The sequence below is a fragment of the Paramormyrops kingsleyae genome, chromosome 4 (genome assembly GCF_048594095.1).
Source record: "Paramormyrops kingsleyae isolate MSU_618 chromosome 4, PKINGS_0.4, whole genome shotgun sequence".
Classification (NCBI taxonomy): domain Eukaryota; kingdom Metazoa; phylum Chordata; class Actinopteri; order Osteoglossiformes; family Mormyridae; genus Paramormyrops; species Paramormyrops kingsleyae.
In genome coordinates this window covers 18,426,971-18,451,663 of record NC_132800.1, presented here as the reverse complement: position 1 = coordinate 18,451,663, position 24,693 = coordinate 18,426,971, and the positions used below count along the sequence as shown (strand labels likewise).

Here is a 24,693-nt window from a genome sequence, read left to right as displayed (position 1 = left end):
CCTGATTGTGCAACGGTGGCAGCTACTCGTTCAAAAAGAGCCGACAGCGAAGACTGAGAGTCAGAGTCACCTGTTTGCTAAATGCTAAATGGAGCGAATCCATATCACTAAGCACTATGAAGTCCTGCAGATATTTGGTGCCTGACCTGTTTTGTCTGTATAATTTGACTGAGCTCTTCTATAAAATGTGGTAGGATTGTTTTTTTACAACTTCAACTGTGCAGGAATTCACTGGAAATAGAAACCTGCAATTGTTAAATATCTAGAAATATGTGCTTTTTATATGAATTGATTTGTTTTACTTATTTATTTATTCCTTTATTTATGCAGGCTTTGCCAGGTCTAAAAATATTTGCAGAGCATTTTACGTAAGGGTTTATATAAATGTGAGCAATAAAAACAATTGCTTATCGGTTTTCTTTTTCACTCAGAAACCAGCATTCCCATTGACAAAATGTATATTTTTTATGTTGGTAGTTTGAGAATTTTTAAACATACTGTACATTAATATGATGGTAACTTACCTAGTTCTTGTATAGTTTTGTGAGTTTTAAAGTAATTATCATTTATTCATTATATATTGGATCTGGATGCGATTTCTCATATATAAACTTACCTATTTCTTGGAAATTTGAAAACAGACCATTATCAGATATATTCTGTTATATGGGCTGGCGTGTAGCTCCTGTGTCCGGAAGGTTGTGGGTTCACATCCCACGGTTGGCAGAGTTTAAACCTACTAGCTGACCCTGCTCTCAGACCCTAAGCTTATCTCAGTCTTTTGGACATTAAAGTCTTCTAGATATGTGCAAGGTGATATTCACCACAGCAGAACATCACCATATACAGCAGGCTTGGTTCTCTGCAGAAAGATCACTGTAGCACTGGATTTGATGATACTGTGTTAGATTGACATGCATAGACTTTTGTCAGCTGGAATTCACCAACAATTTTCTTATTTTACTTTACTGTTGGATAAATTGTAATATTAAGCCAAGTCTTTGGTTTTTGTAGATAAATGAATTTTATATGTTGTTTCTGTTTTTGCTGTGTGAAAGGGCACCTTGCAATGGTCATATTCCCCGCAGACCACACAGCAGCCATAGTGCATGTGTTGTGTTAGACCTCAGAGGCACCTTGCCAGGGGTCATGGGAAGGCGCGTTCCACACCGACAGTCTCCAGTATGAAGACCAAGGAGACCCTCTGTGTTTCTGAACCTGGGAAGCACAAGGTTAAAGCAGGGGGCACCATGGGCTGCACACACTCACATACATTGGGGAATGGTGTGTGGCCTGGTGGGTTAGGAGAGTGCGCTTGGTATCAGAAGGGTGATGGTTCAAATCCCATAATCAACAGAATAAATAGATAAAACTGCAGATTGGTGTGGAAGACTTAGCTTCAGTTGCTGCTCCTTCCTTCCATGAGATGAGGTTAAGTCTGATACAGAAAACTAGAGAAGTTTTGATAACATATCAGCTCCTGAAGACTATTGTGCAAAAAACTGCAAAATTTGTCTTAAATGTGGTATAAAAGTAAATGTTCAGCTGTAGAACACATTCATCTTCCCAAACACAGTCCCTTCCTGGCTCTGTTGTGAGGTGGCACCTGGTCCTCACTGATGGAGACACTGACATGGATCTGGCCCCCGGAGATACAGAACCAGCGGAGCCTCTGAGTTTGAGGACGCTGCAGATGAGTATCAGCAGGGTGGAAGTCAATTGATTCTGAGGCCTGAAAATACCCACAGAAACCTGCTATAACCTGTAGCTTAAGGGGCCCTGATTACAGTACAACATTACCAGCCTGTTCAACTAATCTATGCACAAAAAAAAAGTTAAATTAGGTGATTGACTGAGACTGAGAAATGTGCACTTTGGAGAGTGGGGTCAGGCATTCCCAGGGGGCTTTAGGGCCTTTGCTCAAGGAGCCAACAGTGAAGTCACTCTACTGACTCTGGGATTTGAACCAGCAACCTGTTGTCTGACGGCACAGAATCCTAACCCTCTAAGCCAGGGCGCCTCCAGCACCATGTTTTTTGTACAGATACCCCATAGCTGGGATGAGGATCCATAGATACAGGCTGTAGAGTAAAAATTATGTATTATTACTCTATTATTAATTAATGACAGGTCTGCATATGGAAGCGCAGGTGAGCAGATTCCCACCACAAACAGTGACTTTAAGTCAGACAGCAGGCAGAGTGGAATTTAAATGCGAACGTTAAGGTCACTTCAGATTTAGTGCAACATTAACTCCCCGAAAAGGTACAAAATGTTTGGTGAGTCACTCTGTGTGATTGTGAACTCCCAGAGGACCTACAAAGACGCCCAGATACAGCTTGATAAATGAGCTGAGGAGATATAGTGAGGAGTGTGACGGCCACTAGAGGGAGCTCATCCACCATAATTATTGCTGACCCGGCTCTGTAGGCATGACTCGTTTGGTTCCGCACGTCCTATTCTGTGCCTTCAAACAGCACTGGCGTCCATCCCCAGACCTGTTTTGTTTTCCTTTCATCCCAGACACACACAACAGAAGCCTGGTTTGTTTGTCCACCGGTCTGGCCACCTCTGCTATTGTTGTGTTTTCGTTTGCGTCGTCCTGTTCCCACCCGTCCTTGTCCGTCCCCGAATAGGGATAGAAAGCCCCCAAATAACATTGAAAGGTTGAAGGTCATCTTCACTCTGGAATCAAAAATTATTTCTAATCGACTGCATAACGGATTGAATAAGATAAATAGCAGATTCAGCAGAATGCCTATTTTAATGGATTTATTGCTAGTTTATTCCTGCCGCGGTGGCATGATTGGGCCTGGGGGGTCCTGGTCCCACCAAGATGGTCCCACCCCAGGCCCAGCAATTCAGCGTCTCAGTAAGAGATACAGTAAGATAGACGATTGTGTCTGACAGGTATGTGTGTGTGTGGTTAGATCAATCGGAGGAAAAGTGCAGTTGAAAGTCAAAAGTGTTTTCTTTCTTTGTCTTTGTTCATTTGGTCTTAGTAATGCCAAGGTTCATTTAAAAACTGATAAAAAAATATGTATTTGAATTTGTAGTACGAGTTTGTCGCCAGCTGAATTATGGGACTGACTGACCTGATTTTCTGCCAGCCCACCCAGGCTATGATTTCTGACTTCGCTGTGGTTTATATTGGCACAAGTTCATGAGATCAGCCTGGGAATCTGGATGCTTTGCTCCTGCGATAAACGGTGACCAGTTTTGCTCCGGCTGCCCATGTGACTGTAGAATGTCTTCCAGGGGACAAACTGTGCCAAATGTCCCAGGCCTAGAAATCTGCTATCCATATAAAGATGTCTCTTCCTTGCAATGCTGCGATCTGGCCACATGGTGGAGTTGGTCCCACTCTAATGCTCCCATGTGTGTCTGCCTGCAAAAGCAGTAGTGGAACATTAATTTGCTGCTTCTGGGTGATTTCTTTATTAAGTAACTACTGTTTATGGCACCCTGAGTGAAAAATAATTAATTATGTTGAGAAAGGTAGAGATCCAGTTCAGTGACACTTCTTAATTCTTGTTTGATTCTGTCTCTTTCGGAGGTCATTAAATAGCATGAAACATTATATCTGGACCGGAATGGTCTAGTAGTATTTTAACATTCATTTCTACATAAATCTAAATGAACACAATCCAAATGATCAAATGACTGGTTTTGTCAATAGAGGGATTTTAGTGTGCTTTTTAAAACTAAATTAAAAAGACAGAACTACCTGTTTTGGTTTTTCTTGTGCCCCGCAGGTGAATAACAGTAAAAATTGAAAAATGATTTCACATTAAAATTCAACATTTGTCATCTAGGAGACAGAACATGAATTTCCAGTGAATGGAAAAGATTAAACAAGTGACATGTTCGAGTAATGTGAGGACTTTCCTCACTTTCCTCTGCTTAATGCCCATGGGGGGAGGGGGGTCTGTGTCGGTTTATGCTCTGTCCTGATGGATATTCAGCTTCCTGGTGAAACACACCAGGTTTAGCATGTTAGCACATTAGCGTGTTAGCACCAGAGTGCCATTTGTAGTCAGATTACAGGGTAGTGTGATGAACTGTCTTTGTCGTTTCCCATAATGAAACCGCTTGCCGATGGCCCCCTCACTTCTCTTACTGCTGGTCCTCATGTTCATTTTTATAAAAGTCAAAAGATAAAATGCACTGTTGGAAAGGCCGCCTCTGAAACGGAATGCTGACGCGCATGCGTCTGGAACAGCGTCAGGAGCGTCTTTGGATTTTTGGCGTGCATTGTCCCTTTGTGCCGCACCAGACCATCTTATCCAGAGCCGAGGGATCCTGGCCAGTCAGTTACTATATTCAGGGGTGCAGTATTGTGCGTCACTGACGAACCGTAAGTGACAGGTCTTTGACCGATTGCATTTGGTGTTGGAATGTTGCAGTACGGTTACCTACTAAGTTGTTACTGTAACTTTGAGGAGATCTGTTACTAATGTATCGCGAGCAGACACTCTGTATTCTGCGTTCAGTGTTGCTGTTGTCTATCCTGTATGTCAAATTTGTTTGTTAATCGGTTCTCGTTAACTGCGAAATATTTAGGAGAGACGGAATAAGATATTAATCAAATATAGTGGTATCACGGTTATTCGTTATGTACCAATGTTAACAGGTAGATGGCAGTAATGTTATGTGATTGCTGATCGTATAAGTAGGTATATTTCTGTTATTTAGCTGAGCATATCTCTTATTGTTTCAGTTATTTATATAATTTTGTTTCCTTCTGTAGACCACATGCACACCCTGTGTTCAATTAAATCAGTGCATCTGTAGGCCAATCAGTGCCAACCTGTGAATTCCAATGCAAACCATACTGCCTGATTGAGTGTAGTAAAGTCTGGAATTGCATTCGCCTTCCCTGGTGTTCTTACCGACACCATCAGAGTGGTACAACCTTACCGGCACATACCTTATACAGTCCACGCTCTACCAATTTTTTAATATGCACTTCATCTGTCTGAGGGGAAAATTTTAGATTAACAGGGACATAATGATGGGAAATTTACTTGGTTCTACCAAGGATTGACCCCAGGGCTACATGTAAAGCAGAGGGGAAAACTGCTACACTATAGAACCAGCAAAGAATGTGTACTTCATCCAACAGACTTTTAGAAAGGCCAGGCTTAACCTAGCCTGCAGGTTTTTCTAGCTTGTACTGAGCAATTCGACAGCTCAGAATTTTCACCTTTATGTTACCAAGCCTCTTTGCTCCCGCTGTCCAATCAGTGCAGAGATGGGCGGGCCACTGTAGTTGACAGGAAAATGACAGGGGGACAGGCATGAACACGCAGGACCTCTGCTTAAATGGCTTACCCTGCTTAATCCTCTGAATGAACTCTGTCATGTGGAGAATCCACTTATTATGTATGCAGACAATTCATGAGAGTGTTTATCTATGGAACATGAATGTAAAAAAGGTTTGTGCATGACTCAGTAAATCAGATCTATGCGTAGTATTGCTGTCTAGGTGTTGAGCGAAATTGCTGACTAATATTCTGCTTCATTATTGACATGCTAACACAGAAACTTTATCCAAAGCAATGCATGTTTTTGAGAAAGAGAGGTCAGCCAATCCCTGGAACAAATATGAGTTAAGGCTCTTGCTCGTGGATTCAATACAGAAATCACACTGTTGAGCCAAGGATTTCAACTGATGACCTTCTGGCGAAAGATACAGCATCCTAACCTGCTGATTGTACACTAGCCACAACATGAGGGCCCAACAGTGATGATATCCCTCTGCTGACCATGGAATCAGAAATGAACCTTCCAATCACAGAACCTCTACAGCCCCACTGCAATTTGAATGGGTTGTTTATTCTTGCAGATCAAATAAAAGTGTTACAATTGGGAACTTCTATTTTATAATATAATGCTTGTTGTCGATTGTATGCGGACCGAATATAGGGGAACACAGGATGGAATTAAGTGATATAGATTAAGGATGTGTGCACAAGTTTAATAAATTAGAATCTGTTTATAAAGATCTACCACAGATTTGGGGTCTTGGGCAGCTGGAATCTATGTGGAAAAATCCTAAGAGCCTCCAGCTTTAACAGCCACCTACACTGCTGCATAGCTGAGGGAGACCCACACTGGATAGTGGTGCTGCCCAGTGAGGAACTAGCTTTCCATGGTCTGGACAGCTACTTCATTTCTGATGGCAGACTCACCATTACTCTCCAACACTACATATAAAGGTTCTTCGAATTATGAAACATTTCAGCTTAAACCTTGTCTAAATGTAGAAATGATAATGTTTGCATATTGCATGTATAAAGGTTTTGCTTTGTCACCTTACTGATGGTGAGACCCTCCTTTCTCTGGGTGAGAGGCATATTTGACAAATTATTCCCCATCATCAAGACACAAGTGTAATCTCGTTGTTCCTAAATATGCGCATTTTTTAACTTCACCAAATGTTATTACTTTTATTTTAGAATATATTTTATCTGGTTAATGTTTTGTGGTACGTTAAATAATGACTGTACCCGTTAACCGTATCTGGAGTGTTGTGGTGGTACGTTAATTGAGGGAATGCAGATTCTCAAGTGCTGCGACCTACGGGAATCCCGCAGTTACCTCAGAACGGCAGTAGGGGGCGGACGTGAGATTCTGCCGTCTGAAGTTAAACCGTATTTTTCCGTGAGAAGTAAAATGTGTTACGCATTATTTTTAATTACTTGTGTAATTATTTAGGTAGTAAGCACTTAGTTCGGCTTTTAATGATTATTTTCCCGTGTTTTAATAGGAGTGTGAGTGACGTCGTTTGATAATTTGTCGATAAGCTTGTCGATTGTCAGGTACAGCAGTTAACCTTTTTAATCACGAATTTTTTATTCCTGCTGGTATTTTGATCATATAAATCTAACGTGTGATACTAATGTGATTTATCACCTTTTTTTGTTTGAACTCTACGGATATTTCTTGCTTTCGCAGTTGTCTCCCGTCTCCTTTTACATGGTTATTATACACTCACCTAAAGGATTATTAGGAACACCTGTTCAATTTCTCATTAATGCAATTATCTAATCAACCAATCACATGGCAGTTGCTTCAATGCATTTAGGGGTGTGGTCCTGGTCAAGACAATCTCCTGAACTCCAAACTGAATGTCAGAATGGGAAAGAAAGGTGATTTAAGCAATTTTGAGTGTGGCATGGTTGTTGGTGCCAGACGGGCCGGTCTGAGTATTTCACAATCTGCTCAGTTACTGGGATTTTCACGCACAACCATTTCTAGGGTTTACAAAGAATGGTGTGCAAAGGGAAAAACATCCAGTATGCCGCAGTCCTGTGGGCGAAAATGCCTTGTTGATGCTAGAGGTCAGAGGACAATGGGCCGACTGATTCAAGCTGATAGAAGAGCAACTTTGACTGAAATAACCACTCGTTACAACCGAGGTATGCAGCAAAGCATTTGTGAAGCCACAACACACACAACCTTGAGGCGGATGGGCTACAACAGCAGAAGACCCCACCGGGTACCACGCATCTCCACTACAAATAGGAAAAAGAGGCTACAATTTGCACGAGCTCACCAAAATTGGACAGTTGAAGACTGGAAAAATGTTGCCTGGTCTGATGAGTCTCGATTTCTGTTGAGACATTCAAATGGTAGAGTCAGAATTTGGCGTAACCAGAATGAGAACATGGATCCATCATGCCTTGTTACCACTGTGCAGGCCGGTGGTGGTGGTGTAATGGTGTGGGGGATGTTTTCTTGGCACACTTTAGGCCCCTTAGTGCCAATTGGGCATCGTTTAAATGCCACAGCCTACCTGAGCATTGTTTCTGACCATGTCCATCCCTTTATGACCACCATGTACCCATCCTCTGATGGCTACTTCCAGCAGGATAATGCACCATGTCACAAAGCTCGAATCATTTCAAATTGGTTTCTTGAACATGACAATGAGTTCACTGTTCTAAAATGGCCCCCACAGTCACCAGATCTCAACCCAATAGAGCATCTTTGGGATGTGGTGGAACGGGAGCTTCGTGCCCTGGATGTGCATCCCACAAATCTCCATCAACTGCAAGATGCTATCCTATCAATATGGGCCAACATTTCTAAAGAATGCTTTCAGCACCTTGTTGAATCAATGCCACGTAGAATTAAAGCAGTTCTGAAGGCGAAAGGGGGTCAAACACCGTATTAGTATGGTGTTCCTAATAATCCTTTAGGTGAGTGTATATGCTGATTTAATCCAATCCTGTTAGTTATGTTCATTTACATTACAGTGTATTTATTTAATTGTATTACATGATTTATGTTACTCAGTTACCTCAGTTATGCTTTGAGCAACGCTGAACCAGGACAGTAATTGGGTAGAATAGGAAGCTTTTATTGTCAGTGTACAGGTAGCAAATACAATATATAGACAGAAATGTATAAAATGTACATATAAGGGGAGAGGAAAAGCCCCCCAATCATCAGGATTACATTTCATTACATTTTTATCAGAAACAAATACACTTATTTTACGTTTGTGCAGCTTACCGAACCCAGTCATTAATTTTAATCTAATGTATGTCACACTTCAGACAGAGTAAAAAGGGTTATACTGGTTAAAAAGCAGAGATTTTACCTTTTTGCCATGGAGAAGCAGCGACATGTGACACTCTGATAAGGTAAAAATGATTCCTCCAGCACACAGTGAGCTATCCCAGCATGCACAGGGACACGGAGGAGTTATAAACCCCAAACCCTGGATAGAGGGGTTCAGTGAATGAGGAGGTGAAGCTGTACAGGAGGGTCAGTCCACCAGAGGAGACTCTGTAGAAGGACAGAGTACCAGCCGCCCAGTCCAGATACACTCCTACTCTGCGGGAGCCTGAGGGCTCTATGGGTATGACAGTCTGTTTATCATTGTGCCAGACAGAGTAACTGTCACGATAGCAGCACAGCATCCATGACTTGTAATTGGCTCCAAGCCAACAGTCAGCACTGTCTCCTTTCCTCCCGATTCCTTTATAAGTCACTCCTATCCAGGCTTCATATCCACTCCACCCAGCCTCCCAGTAACAGCGACCAGTCAGACTCTCTCTGCACAGAACTTGGGGCCAGTAGTCAAATCTCTCTGGATTATCAGGATATGGCTGCTGCTTTGCCACCCATGTCACCTTCCTGTTCCCCCTTGACAGAGACAGGTCTCTGTTTGCTGTGTTGGGGTCCAGCGTCAGCTGGCAGGAATCTGTAGGCAGGAGGAAGAGCGATTAATCCCATCACAAAGCCCAGCATCTCCATCATTATCACTGTCACACCTCACACACTCAGTAACACAGAACTCGCTCCAATACACATATTTTATTCCCAATATACTCAAGTAGCCGCCCGAGTCTGCGGCGCTCCGGCTGCCCCCTGCGCTGTGAGACTCGCTGGGGACCGAACTGCACTTTAGCCTGCGCTCTATTATTCTGTACGGTACATAAAATATAAAAACGAAGCTGGAATTCAAGTATGTGAAATACCTCAGGAAATGTAGGACGCCCGCGCGACGCCGGCGGGAAGATGCGCGTAATGCTGCGCGTGTTAAACTAATATGCTTAATTACAGGTAAATAAAAATATAAACAGCATTCATCAAACATGTTAAACATGAAATTGTACCCAACGAGTACCAGTATAAGTTAATTTGGCTTTGCTGCAAAATAAGAACTTGCTTCAAACCACTTCGGACACATACCTCCCTCCAGCAGCGTTCAGCGCCGACTAGTAATGTGTCGGTCGTGAACGAGCCGTTCAAAAGATCCGGCTACTGACCGAGAGACATTTTTATAAAGCAAAACGGCTCCGCGGCTCAGCGCTCCACGCTGCTCTGACTGTGACTTAAGTCTGTGTCAATGGTGTGCGAGCCGCGCGACCAATCACGTGATGAGTCAGACAAGGTTCATACTATCAGGTTAAACGTAGGGAGGGGCGTGCGCGTGCTGACGGTGTACAGGTACAGAGCAGGAGGAGAGGAGTGGAGAGAAGGAGAGAAGGAGAGGGAGTGTGGTGCGCGAATAGTAGGTAAGATGAGTGACAACGGAAACGAAACGACATTTGGATGCATTTTAATAGCTATGATAACTCAAAGGCAGAATGCACAGTTTGAAGATGAAGCTGTCATTTCGAGCAGGGTCCACAAGCAACCTTCTCAGACACTTAAGAACTGCGCATCCAACAGTTCAGATGGAAGAAAAAAGACAGGCTAGCGTGCTGCTACTGCCAGAAGCCGGATCAGCCCGTCTAAGCTGAGGCACTTAGCCTTTCTGCCCCAAAGGAAATGTTAAAATGTAACACTGTTAGAAAGTTGATGGTTGTTATAATGGACAGATACAACTAAAACTGTTGGATGCTGCTGTTTTGCACGTTGTAATTTATGTATTTTTATTTTTTTATTAGTTATTTATGTAATTTGACTTTTTTTGTTAGATCAACCAAAAAAACAACTTTTCCACTTATAAAATGTTCAATACAGGTGTAGTAGTGTTTGATGTTTTTACATTTAGTCTTTATACCAAACATAATGTAAAATTATGGTATTAAGGAAATTATAAGGTTTAGTACACATATCAGTCATGGGTCAAAACAGCGCTGAATCTGGCTGGACTGAAGTGATAAAATGAAGAGCCGTTTAGGAGCCGGAAGAGCTGGCTCTTCTTGGTGAGCTGAGCCAAATGATCCGGCTCATTAAAAAGAGCCGAAATTCCCATCGTTCGGTGTCCCAGCCAGTTTGGGGAGATTACAGATGCTTTCTTACAAAAATACTAACAAATCTCAAAAAAGATTGAATGTATTTCTACAGATTTTCCCAGACTATTTTTATATAAGGAAGTAGTCATCTTTAAATCCAAACCAGCCCCTATTTTAAAAACACACACAAACACACACACACACACACACAATAATTATGCGAATGGTATCATAAAGTAGTATTAATGATATTAAGAATAAAAAACATACAAACCGACTTACATTTCTGGAACCCTGGTCTAGTCCTGCACTCTCCACTGTGGTCCACACTATAGCAGAAGCAGAATGACATAGTACTGCTGTATCCATTTATTTAATTCTTGCATTTTCTCCACCTACACTACAGGTGCAGACACACATTCTATACTCACTTTAGTTTCTCTAGTTTACATTTGGGATCCTCCAGTAGAGCAGAGAGCAGCTTCACTCCTGAGTCTCCTGGGTGATTGTAGCTCAGGTCCAGCTCTCTCATGTGTGAGGGGTTTAATCTTAGAGCTGAAGCCAGGAAAGAACAGCCTTCTTCTGTGACTCTACAGCCTGACAGCCTGCAGAGAGACAGACAATATCTTTCCAATAAATAAGATCACCTCACCAGTATGAGTATAACATTTAATTAAAGGTGATGACTCCAATAAAGATTTCAGTAATTACAGATTACAGTGTGGAAAACCCAGTAATACTGACCTCAGTATCTCCAGTGTACAGTGTGAATCCCCCAGTCCAGCAGAGAGCAGCTTCACCCCTGAATCTTGCAGGTCATTGTCACTCAGGTCCAGCTCTGTCAGGTGTGAGGGGTTTGACCTCAGAGCTGAAGCCAGGGAAGAACAGCCTTCTTCTGTGACTCTACAGCCTGACAGCCTGCAGAGAGACAGACAATATCTTTCCAATAAATAAAATCACCTCACCACTATGAGTATTACTTTTAAGTAAATGTGATGACTCCAATTAAGATTTCAGTAATTACAGATTACAATGTGGAATACCCAGTAATATTGACCTCAGTATCTCCAGTGTACAGTGTGAATCCCCCAGTCCAGCAGAGAGCAGCTTCACCCCTGAATCCTGCAGGTCATTGTCACTCAGGTCCAGCTCTGTCAGCTGAGAGGAGTTTGATCTGAGAGCTGAAGCCAACACTTCACAGCATGTCTCTGTGAGTCTGCAGCTGTTCAGACTGGAAAAGGAAACATGCTAAGATAAAAATACATACACCACACACAGGTATATCCAATACCAAAATAAACAGTTTTATTTTTAAATACAATAAGTGAGGCAGCATATGCTTCAAAAGGAACTAGACAATCCTCTGATGTTCCTCATGTTCCCCGTCATGAAGAATACAGTGAATACTTTCAATTCAAAGCACAAATACCATGAAAAGTGTAATGGGTCAGGACTGGATCAATGTACTCAGATGAATAGATTTTGGTACAATACAGCTTCTCCCGTGAGTTTACTGTGTATTTTCACTATTTGCTGTACATTTTCATAAGTCATACATTCCCAAATCCTGTTCTCTTTTGTCTTACAGAGGGAGTTTGAATAAGAGTATGAGAGTGAACATGCTCTAAAATACATTAATTAACTGGGATATTTAAATATATCAGTTATTTTGTTGTTTCCCTGTCCTAGTCAGAAACTCAAATAGTTTTTACTTGAGACTCCACAGCCGAGATGAACCTGCTGTTTAATGACCTTAAAGGGTGAGTTACCCTGAGACTCTGTAATATATGCATAAGTATTTTTATAAAGCTCTAAGCAGCGCTGGGGCTCAGTGATCAGCACTACAGCCGACCCAGGGGTTCTAGGGTTTTGGGTTCAGTTCCTGCCTGGGATATGTGTGTGTGCGTGTTTATGTGGGATTTGAATGTCAAGAAGAGCTTAAGTTTTTTTAATTATAATTTTTATATGACTTTTGAATTGCTGACACCATGACTGAAATCCTTATTTTGTTTTGCTGTACCTGTGAACCTGGTAAATTTCCAAAACACTAATGAAACAATTATCAATCCTGTCAGATAGGGATGAAATAGTGATACTTTATTCATCCCCCTGGTAAAATACTGCTGTCACCTCTCTGATCTCGCTCTCTCTGACGAACACATACAGGTTAGAGTAAATTTGGAGGTCAGAGTGCAGGGTTGGCCAGCATCCAGCGCCCCTGAAGCTGGGGGGTAAGGGCCTTGCTCAAGGGCCCAAAACCAGCATCACTCTGCCAGCCAGGTATTTAAACCAGTGACCTTCTGACCACAGGCACAGAGTCCAAACCCACTGAACCACACACCACACCAAGAATGTTAAAAAATAAACATATCCTGCAGTATCCAGAATCAAAAAGAATTTCTGGGTGTCCATATAAATACACCCTAATTGTTCTGATAAGATATAAAAGCAGTATCATGAATAACATCTGAACATCTCTAGCAACAGACGTATGTAAAATCACTTACAGAGCTGTCCTAGATTTCTTGATCACAGGCAGCAGCCTCTGAAGACCTTCATCTGATCTGATGTATTTCTTCAGATCAAACACATCCAGCTCCTTATCTGACATCAGTAACACAAAGCCCAGAGCTGACCACTGTGCAGGTGAGAGGTTTTCTGCTGAAAGACTTCCTGAACTCAAGTATCTTTGTACTTCCACTGTTAGAGAATTGTCACCCAGTTCATTCAGACAGTGGAACAGGTTGATGGTCCTTTCTGCAGATAAATTCTCCTGTATTTTCTCCTTGATGTACTGGGGTGTTTTCCTATTGTTATGACACCTGGTTATTTTCTGGCTCAGTAGCCTTTGTAACAGAATCTCACTGGACTTTGTTGAGAGGCCAAGGAGGAAGCGGAGGTAGAGGTCCAAGTGTCCATTCTTGCTCCTTAATGCTTCATCCACTGCAGTCTTCAGCAGGTCAGCTGATGAGTTTGACAGAAACACATATAAAGCAGCAAGATACTCCTGAATGCTCAGATGCACAAAGCAGTACACCTTCTCCTGGTACAACCCATACTCCTCTTTAAAGACTTCTGTGCACACTCCAGAGTAAACTGAAGCCTCTGTGACATCAATGCCATTCTCTGTCAGATCTTGCTCATAAAATATGAGATTGCCTTTCTCAAGGTTATGAAAAGCCAGTTTACCAAGTCTTAAAAGAAATTTCTTCCCAGATTTGGTACATTTATTAAGCTTGATTTTATGTTTTTCCATATACTTGTCACTTTTTAAACTCACTTGAAAGATCAGGAAGTGTGTGTACATTTCAGTCAGAGTCCTTGGAATTTTTCCACTATCAGAATCACTAAAAAGATTCTCAAGAACAGTGGCTGAAATCCAGCAGAACACAGGTATGTGGCACATGATAAAGAGGCTCCTTGATGATTTCACATGTGTGATAATTCTGCTAGCCAGGCTCTGATCACTAAATCTCTTCCTGAAATACTCCTCCTTCTGGGCATCATTGAACCCTCGTATTTCTGTCACCTGGTGGACACACTCAGAAGGTATCTGATTGGATGCTGCTGGCCGGGAAGTTATCCAGAGGAGAGCGGATGGAAGCAGATTCCCCTTAATGAGGTTAGTAAACAGAACATCCAGTGACGTTTTCTTTGTTACATCAAACCAGCTCTCATTGTTCTGAAAATCTAGAGGAAGACGACACTCATCTAGACCATCAAAGATCAACAAAACTTTGTATCTACACAGCTCAGTGGATTCAAGCGATTTCAATTCTGGGACAAAGTGGTGAAGCAGATCAATCAGACTGTATTCATCCTTAATCAAATTCAGGTCCCGGAAAGGAAGAGCAAATATGAAGTGAATGTCCTGGTTTGCTTCTCCTTCTGCCCAGTCAAGAATAACTTTCTGCACAGAGACTGTTTTCCCGATACCTGCGACCCCTTTAGTGAGTACAGTTCTGATAGGTGTCACATGCCCATGTAAGGGTTTAAATATATCATTGCACTTGACTGCAGTATCTTCTGTTTGCCTTTTCTTGGATGCTGTTTCAATCTGTCTCACTTCATGTTCATCATTGACTCCTCCAGCTCCCCCTTCAGTTATGTAGAGTTCTGTGTAAATCTCTTTGAGAAGTGTTGGCTGTCCTTCCTTGGCTTTCCCTTCAAATACACACTCAAATTTCTTCTTCAGATTACATTTGATTATGTGCTGACACTGTGAGAGATGATGCCCTGAAATGAAATGAGAAAAAAACATTTTTTTTACTCATATAACCCAAATCACATCAAGATAAATAAATGATAAACTGAAATGTAATACACATTTTTTCATAAACTATGTTTCTGTGGCACATCAAACACACACTGATTGAGGTACAGCTCTTACTCTTCTCCAGCGTGTCAGCGAGATCATTTTGCTCCATGGTCCTCAGGATGTACAGTGTGATCTTCAGAGCTCCCTCTCTACCACAGGTCTTCTGCATCTGACCATCACTGTCCAGGTCATTGTCCTCCTCCAGCTGAGGCTCAGAGCATTCTGGGTCATTCTGATCCAGGTACCTTTTCAACTTCATCAGCTCATCCTTCAGAAACGTTTGAGCTTTTTCCTCCAGTAACTGAAATGATCAGTTACAGTTTAATTATTATCACTCCTGGCACTGTATCATTTTATGATTTCACTTGTGAATTAGTTGTAAATATCATCCCTTTGATAGATTCAATGACTTGTTGTATATCTGCAGAAGATGTATGTCAGTTTAGGTGAAAGTTTAGAAAATATACTTCAGTAATAAATGCAGACCTTGAAGATGGATGATAAGTCTCCGTTATGTGGGTGTGAATTACATCTTTTCACTCGGTCCCTGAGAATAAAACACAAATATCCATCCATTAATCCATCCATCCTCCAGCCACTTATCCCAGTTTGGGGGTGGGGCAGGGTGGTGGGGGGGGTTCTATTTCAGACAGCAGAAGGCCTAGGATACGGGTTCACCCTGGGGGGGGATTCTAGTCCATCACAGGGCACAGACACACAGAGGCTGTCATATGTCATGGGGAATTTAGAAAGTAGCCTAAACACGTGTTTTTGGACGGCAGGAGGAAACCCATGTGATAGAGGGAGAGCGTGCAGCTGCAGACAGACAGGGGGCTCAGCCTCCAACACTGGGGGTGTGAAGCCACAGCGCTGCCCTCTGTGCCGCCGCTAAAATAGGCATTTTATGGAGAGACAAAGGTCCTGCACTGACGCTGACTACCACTGCTGCTGCTGGGGGGAATAATAACCTACATTTGTATTTAAATAGATGTAACTATTTAAACACTCACAATATATTCAACAAATGAATACAGAAAACATACTAAGATCTCACAGTGCTTTTTTTTTTCCTTTTTAGGCATTTAAATTAACAAAAATGCTGTTTTCAAAATGTTTCTGTTTTTCTTGCAGTGTTTTCTTTGTTCTGCAGACTCCATCGCAAAATGCAAAAATACACTGCCCGGCCAAAAAAAAGGTTCCCATTTTAATTTAAACCGGCAAATACTTAAAAAGCCAATGACTGGATCATTATTACAGCTCAGCAATGTCATGCAGCAATAAAGTAAAGTCAGTTGAGTACCTGAATCTACTGACTGGCCAGGTTACACCTCCATCCATCATGAATGGATTTTTTCTTTCCTGATGTCATGGTCTACACCAGGGGTGCCCAATAGGTCGATCGCGATCTACTGGTCCATCGCAAAGGTAGTGTGGGTAGATCGTATGGCATGAAAAATAGAGGATGGATGATGCGTTCAACCGCGCCAGCTGCTGCAAGCTACCGAGTCGCCTAGTTAGCCTCCAATTTATTTCTACTAAACTTAAGAAAGGGTATAAAAATGAATGGGGGATCTGGACCAAGTAAGAAGCCTCTAGCACACGAGAGGGTCATACGAGCAGCTTATGACAGTTATGGACATACTTTTTGTTACACTTTTGTATTTGTCTGGAGAAGACTTGATTCAAAATAAAAATTATTCACCATGTTAATCTACATCCATCCAAAGTTTTTATTTTTACCTTATTGCACTTTATTTTGCCCGATTTATGGGACATACTTGACTACACTAGATTTTGTTTACAGTTCCCAATAAAATATGATAAAATGCTAATTATATTTACCTTTTTTAATGCATTGAAATGTAAAGGATTGTGTGAAATTTCATCATTTCGACTATTATCCCCAGTATCGAACTAAATCAATCGTATCGTATCGCATTGTATCGTGGGAATTTCTGAGGTATTAAAAAAAATTGAACCGTTGGCTTAAGGAATCGATAGTGTATCGTATCGTGAGGAAAGCTGTGATTTAATAATAATAATTTACACTTTATTAATCCCCGTGGAGAAATTCTTTTTACGCCTCCCTCAACTTCTTCTTTGTAGAGCAAGTTGTCCGGGCAGCCACCTGTAGCGGCGCCCAGGGAGCTGGGGGTTGAGGGTCTTGCTCAAGGAGCTGCAGACGTGCTGAGGCTGGGTGTGAACCGGTGACCTTGTGATTACAGGCACACGGCTTAGCCCACTGAGCCACACGCTGCCCCACTAATGGGCATATTCCAGGGTGAGAAAGCCAAGATTCATCAGGCTCCAGTTGTCAAAGAGTGGATCAGTAGCATGAGGAATCATTTTCACACATGAATTGGTGACCACAGAGTGTTGACCTTAACCCCATTGAAAGTCTTTGAGATATGTTGAAGAAGACTTCATGGAGTGATTCAACTCACTTTGTCAATACAATATCTCAGTGAAAAATGGATGTACATATGTATGAAACTAAATGCAGATGTTGCATTAACTTCTGGAAACAATGACATGAAAAATGTATGCAATAATCAAAGCTAAAGGCAGTCCAAAGCAAATATCAAATGGCGACTTTTTTTTTGGCAGGGCAGTGAAAAATCTAAAAGCAAAACTATTATGCCTATTGCGCCCTCTTGTGTTAACATTAATAAATGACTGTGTGCCACGGGACACTGTTATACATCTTCACTGTGTATCATCATATTTTTCAATTGCAAAATATCTTGCCACGGTGCATTGTCCCCCCCGCTGACATCCCCCATTATGATTATTGATGTTCCATCGTTTTAAATTCCCACTTGTTTCTCTTTCGGCTCCAAAAAATAGCTGGAATTGCCCACATAGGGGCCCCTACCCATGTCAGCCTGGGGCCCCCAAAGAAGGTAAAAAAAAATAATATGCCGGCCTCCAAATTAATTCCCATCCCTTGACTAGGCCCGCAAAACCAAACACCAAATTATAACAAGGAAAAAAAAGAAAAATACATTGAATACATTGAAAACGGTGGCAGGCCGAGTGGACGAAGCCTCCGCCTGTAATCAGAAAGACAGTGTAAAACTATGCTAATTCAGATAATAAAATAAACTCAAGTAAAATCAGTACCAATGAACAAGTCGGTGTATTCAAGTGAAAATGGTAGATTACCTAGATGCAAATAACATTATAAAGGATAGCCAACATGGATTTAGGAGAGGTAGATCCTGCTTAACGAATCTGCTTGAGTTCTTTGAGGAAGCTACAAGTGAAATTGATCACAAAAAGGCCTACGATGTGATTTACTTAGATTTCCAGAAAGCCTTTGATGTTGTCCCCCACAAACGGCTCTTGTTAAAGCTTAAAGCTGCAGGAATTTTAGGAACTGTGGCAGCTTGGATCAAAAACTGGCTAACTGATAGGAAGCAGAGAGTAGTTATTAGAGGCACTATGTCACAGTGGGCCTCCGTTTATAGTGGGGTACCGCAGGGTTCAATTTTAGGACCACTATTGTTCCTAATTTACATTAATGATATTGACACGAATACATATAGTAAACTGGTTAAATTTGCAGACGACACTAAGGTGGGCGGGGTAGCAGATACTAATCTAGCAGCAGAGAGGCTTCAACGGGATCTGGATTTAATTAGCGAATGGGCTGATACTTGGCAGATGAAATTTAACACAGATAAATGTAAGGTAATCCATGCAGGGAACAGAAATATACAGTACAGATATTTTATGGGTTCCACTGAAATAAAGGTAGCTGATTACGAGAAAGATCTCGGTATGTATGTTGATGCTTCCATGTCCCACTCTCGCCAATGTGGGGAAGCAATAAAAAAGGCGAACAGAATGTTGGGTTATATCTCTAGATGTGTGGAGTTTAAGTCAAGGGAGGTGATGTTACACTTATATAATTCCTTGGTAAGACCCCACCTAGAATACTGTGTGCAGGTTTGGTCACCATACCTCAAGAAGGACATTGCTGCCTTAGAAAAGGTGCAACGAAGAGCTACGAGAATGATTCCTGGTCTTAGAGGAATGTCTTACGAGGAGAGGTTAGCGGAACTGAATCTGTTCAGCCTTGAGCAAAGGAGACTAAGGGGGGATATGATTCAGGTCTATAAGATTCTAACGGGTCTGGATGCTGTTCAGCCAAATGACTATTTCAATATTAGTCTAAATACTAGAACTCGTGGCCATAAGTGGAAATTAGCGGGAGAACATTTTAAAAGAAATTTGAGGAAGCACTTCTTTACACAGCGTGTAGTCAGAGTATGGAATAGTCTTCCTGCTATTGTAGTGGAAGCTAAAACCATGGGTTCCTTTAAATCAGAGCTAGATAAGATTTTAACAACTCTGAGATATTAGCTAAGTTCTCCCCAAACGAGCTTGATGGGCCGAATGGCCTCCTCTCGTTTGTAAATTTCTTATGTTCTTATGTTCTTATGTTCTTATGCACTCTCCAAAACAAAGCGCCGCTTCGGCTGGCTCACAACTGTGTATACCGCTTCCAATATCAGAACGTACTACAAACAAAACACTCCAAATTAGTTCCAATGAACCACTAAACTGTACAACTGGAGGCAGCATAAGAGGAAACTCACATGATTCCGTCTGCACTATGCATACCCACAACTTCTTGAATCACTTCCTGCCAGGCGCTATCCCTTTCTCGACCGAGTCTTCCAACACTTTTAAAGGAAGAAATCACCTCTGCCACCTGGACTAATCAACACTAAGAGGCGGTGCACAATTAAATGGCTCTTCCTATCCCTCCCCACCATACATGCTACACTCGAACTCCGCTGCATGTCGCCTCAGCATGGCTGAAGGCCTCGTCTCATCCACTGACACTCTAACATGCAATTCCATGACAGCATTAGAAAACAGGCTCCGGGCCTTTCTGCCACATTGTGGTTCTTTGAAGCGTCATGGAGTGGACGTGCTCAGATGGTTATTGGAGTTCTCAAGTTCTCGCTCTATATTACAGTTCACCAATAGATGTGTAAAATTTACTCCCCCTTCTAAGACCCGCCCACCCTTTAAATATCCAGAAGTAAAACAAAAAAGCAAAGAAGAAAAAAAATATTTAATTATATTTTTTTGATATTTGCAGTGTATATTTTCATTCTGATACTTAATAATTTGCATGCGGTTTTCAAAATTTTGATTAATTCTTCTGGCATAAAATTAACTCTAAACCTGTCACGTTGAAAAAAGTACGTAGGCATGACCAGCTCCTCTTTAACGCCATTAGCTTGGACCAAAAAATCTGAACCCTTCACAATAAGCACCTCAGCTCTCATTGTTTCATCAGACTGCTGGAACGCTCCGGTCAAAGGAATTTTGTCACTTTTTATGTAAACTGTTCAATCATCTTCTCGATTAGCATGTTTGTTTTCACTGATATCAGTTGAATCACTCGAATGTCACTCTCCCCTCTTCCAAATGCTACCAGCACAGAGGCAAAACATCCACAATGTCGGCCATCAAACTCCACCATTCGCGGGAGTGAACAGCAGCACAAAGTCTGTCCTAGTCGCCAGTGAGTGTTTGCATCCAGCTCACTGCATGTCCATGTTTCACCTAAACCAGTGTTTCTCAGCACAGTCCTGGGGACCCAGACAGGCCACATATTTGCTCCCACTCAGCTCCCAACACAGAGGGATGAGAAACATCCTTTGTGTGAAACATGGTTTAATATTGTAGGGAGGACAAGTGATTTTATCAGTTTGACATGCTTAATGTCGGCTATGCTGACCATCAATTATTTAGAGGAGGGACATTTGGTAAAACAATATAGGCTGATAGACTCTAGGCAGGATTTTATAAATGAGCCACAAATTTTCATTTCTACTCATTTTTATTTTAATTAATTAAATTTTGTTGTTTTAATTTATGCTTTTACAAAAATGTCTCACATTTTTTGTTTTATTTTAATTTTGATGAACAAAATGCTTTTATCATCGTTTTAGTTTCCATGTGCATCACATAAATATTACATTTATTCTGATCTGATTTCCTTTGGTAAAGAAAGCAATTGCTTGTTTTTGTTTTCTTTGTCTGATGACTTAACAGGATATAGTAATTAATTATTTACATGCAGCGTTAATGTGAGGCTGGTGCAGGATTTGTATGAGGACAGTGTGACAGCAGAGAGGTGTGCAGTAGGAATGATGGACTGGTTCAAGGTGGAGGTGGGATTGCACCAAGGATCGGCTCTTAGCCCTGTCTTGTCTGTAATGGTGATGGACAGACTGAGGAATGCGATTAGACTGGAGTCCCCATGGACTATGATGTTCACAGATGACATTGTGATCTGTAGTGAAAGGAGGGAGCAGATTGAGACGAGCCTGGAGAGGTGGAGGGATGCACTGGAGGGAAGGGGAATGAAAGTCAGTAGGAGCAAGATGGAGCACATGTGTGTAAATGAGAGGGAAGGTGGAGGAATGGAACGGTGGTGAGGAGTAGGAGCAGTGAAGGTGGATGAGATTAGATACTTGGGGTTAACTGTCCAAAGTAATGAAGAATGCAATAAAAAAGTGAAGAAGAGGGAACAGGCAGGGTGGAGTGGGTGAGGAAGAGTGGCAGGAGTTATGTGTGACAGAAGGGTGTCTGCAGGGGGGTGTCTTGTGTTTGTTTACATGTATATTTACCTTTGATCTGTAGGAAAAGGTCCCTCTCTGAAGGTGATTGGGGGGTCCATTGAATCGTCACTCTTCAGGGAAACACAGCTGGGTACAGGTGAGCCTGCTCTCTCCATCAGGACACTGTGGACAGTCAGAAGAACAATCCTCATTATTTAAACATAGTCCATATAATTCACATTAAGCCTTCAGTTGTTTAGCCTTCTGCTCTGTCTTCATGTACTTTTATATGTCATAAAACTCATAATGCAAGCAGGCCTGCTTATAGTTACACATATGAAATAGTCTCAGCTAAAAATAAGTTTCCAATATGAAAGGATTAGTATCACTTTTACAATCTCAGTTGCTTTTTATTCCTGTTTATTGATTTATTTGTTTATATATTTGTTTGTTTATGTTCTACTTCATTATTTGTGACCATTTTTGATAGGATGGATGATCTGTTTGTTCTCTCTAGTATAAAAGAACTGGCTGATTGGGGAAGAAAAAGGAGGAGAAAAAAGATGCTGAGGTCTTTTTATTAATCTACACACATTAACATGTTCCACACTGAGCCAGTCATAGCTAGGAACCCTTTCTGCTTTTATATTATGGCCTGACTATAGACCCAAAGAGACATGCAGCTAGTGGGCTGTAACAATCATTTACCATAAATCACAATGTTCTTCACAACACGACCCTGACAATGTTCCTGCCTTATTTGGGTACTAATCCTATGATCACTGCTATTTATAATTGTCTAGATTTAAAAAATACGTACTTTCGAAAAATACTGTCACTTCAGCTAGGACATGCAAACCTAGATGCTGTAGGAACAACAACACTGTATTCCATAAGTGGGAACACCATAAAATTAACCTCAAATGGGATTCCCCACAATAAATTTCACAGGGTTCCCAACGATAAGTTTTGTGAAGCGACTACCAGACTCCTACTGGAAACCTTTGTGTACAAATATAAACTCTTATTTTAGAATATTCAGAAAATCAAAGATGCCACCAAAGATTTCTTGAAAGATTGATGCAGCAGCTCTAGGTGGCAGCAGAGGACGGCGTTCAGGGAATACAATTAAATGCAGATATTTAAAGGAAAATAAATTTAATAAATGATAAGCATGAATCATCTCCCCCACAAACACGAATCACTGAAATCTTGAGTAATTAATGAAGTCTTGGGGAAATTCATGAAGTTAAAACTGATTACTCTCTCTTTAGAAAATGCTGGGAAGATTTTTTATGTCGGTTTGAAAAGCAGTTCAGTCAGACACAGCTTCTGTCTTACCTCTCAGTTCTCTTTGTTTTACACTCCACAGGGGGGGTCATTTCAGAAACAGCTCCCTCCATTTTTGTACTGATCCAGACCTGATGACTCCTGCTGGGGCTTCTGTGAAAATGAAATTGCTGCACTGAAATTGCACCAAACTGTGAACCTAAAACTGAGGTTTGTACAGAACCATGAGTTTTGTTAAATATACAGTGGAAATACACTTAATGTAAATCTTATCTTGGACATATGATCGCATAGCTTAAGCCTTAGGCTAATGTAACCTGCATGGCCACATTACTGTTTTGCACTAGTCTAAAAAGATCACACTGTTGATTGTCAGCAATTGGTTAGTTATTATTCTTCATTGTAGTTACATCTATGACCAAGCAGTAGCAGCACTATGGTTTGTAATACTTGGTTTATGTTGGCCTCAGCTGGGGCCCCGAATAACTTGGGGCATCCTATACATGATCAGTATCGGTTCATGGGTCGATTACAGCTTGGCCCACTGGGTCAGGGCACAGGGGCCCCAAGGCCTTAGGGGGGCCCCGAGCGAAGTCCCCCACCTTGTGAAGACAGTCCATGGCCATTTTTAGGTGTAGATGTCTGGCGAAGAGACGGTTTCCCTTGTAAAGTATGTGAGCTGTATCTGACCTATAGCCCTGCTGACATGGACCTGCTTACTAACACAGCCAAGAGACTGACCAAACCCATCTGGGTGTGTCACCACTATCTGATTGGTGGAAATGCACAGAGACAAGAAAGATCCAGTGATCTACATTTACCTTAAACTTAAAAACTTTTAAAAATTCCAACCTCTTTTACTCTTACGTAATATAGAACAACTGAATTGAATGGATTCGTAAGGCAAATTTATGCAAGCTAATGCTAATTGTGCTTAGCACAATTTCTTAAGTCTCATTCTGGATTTCTGTGACCCTGAATAGGATAAGTGTTTACACAAGATGGATGGATGGATGGATGGATATTCTGGAATAGGTACTTTTCATTGGAACACCGAGGTGTGGCTTATAGCAATAACTTGCTGACTAACCACAAGCACTGGAACTAATTGAAGTTATGCGGAAGTCCTGAGAAAAGAGATACAAGCACTGGAGCAAAAACTGAGCAGATGGAATTATTTTTGTAATTAATATTTGGAATTATTAATTACAATTAATGCCTTTTTGCTTCTGTCCCCATATTTCGCAAAAGTTTGTGCCTGTGATTTCTTAATCTGCCAATGTACTGGTTAAATTACCAATACTGCCGGCTGATATTTGAGCTCTATCAGTATTCAAAGTTAGTGGCAACAAAGCTAAAGAAACAACTACAAAAATAATGGAGATGATTACATTGGTGGGTGGCATGGTGGCGCAGTGGTTGGCACTGCTGCTTCGCAACAAGAACATGTTGGGTTTGGTCCTGGGTCCTTTCTGTGTGGCGTTTACACGCTCACCCTGTGTTCATGTGGGTTTTTGCCGGGGGCTCCAGTTTCCTCCCATGGTCCAAAAGTATGCAGGGTAGGCTGATTGGCAAGTCTAAATTGTCCCTGTGACTGCTGGCACCTGCCCAGGGTTGGTTCCTGCCTGTGCCTGTTGTTCTTTGGATAGACTCTGTGACCCCAGTTGGGATTAAGTGGTTATGGTGATGGATGGATTGCATTGGATAATCAGTCATTTTCCATAGTGGAGAACGAAGGACTCTGTCAGCCCATTCACCAATTAGAAGAGGCACCAACCCATGACATGTTTATAATTCA

At 41.6% G+C, this 24,693-nt stretch overlaps 1 pseudogene; it reads right to left on the bottom strand.

Annotated features, from left to right (window-relative positions):
- Window positions 1-8,352: 8,352 nt before the first annotated feature.
- LOC140588904 (NACHT, LRR and PYD domains-containing protein 3-like) lies at window positions 8,353-24,108 on the bottom strand (annotated as a pseudogene).
- Window positions 24,109-24,693: the final 585 nt, after the last annotated feature.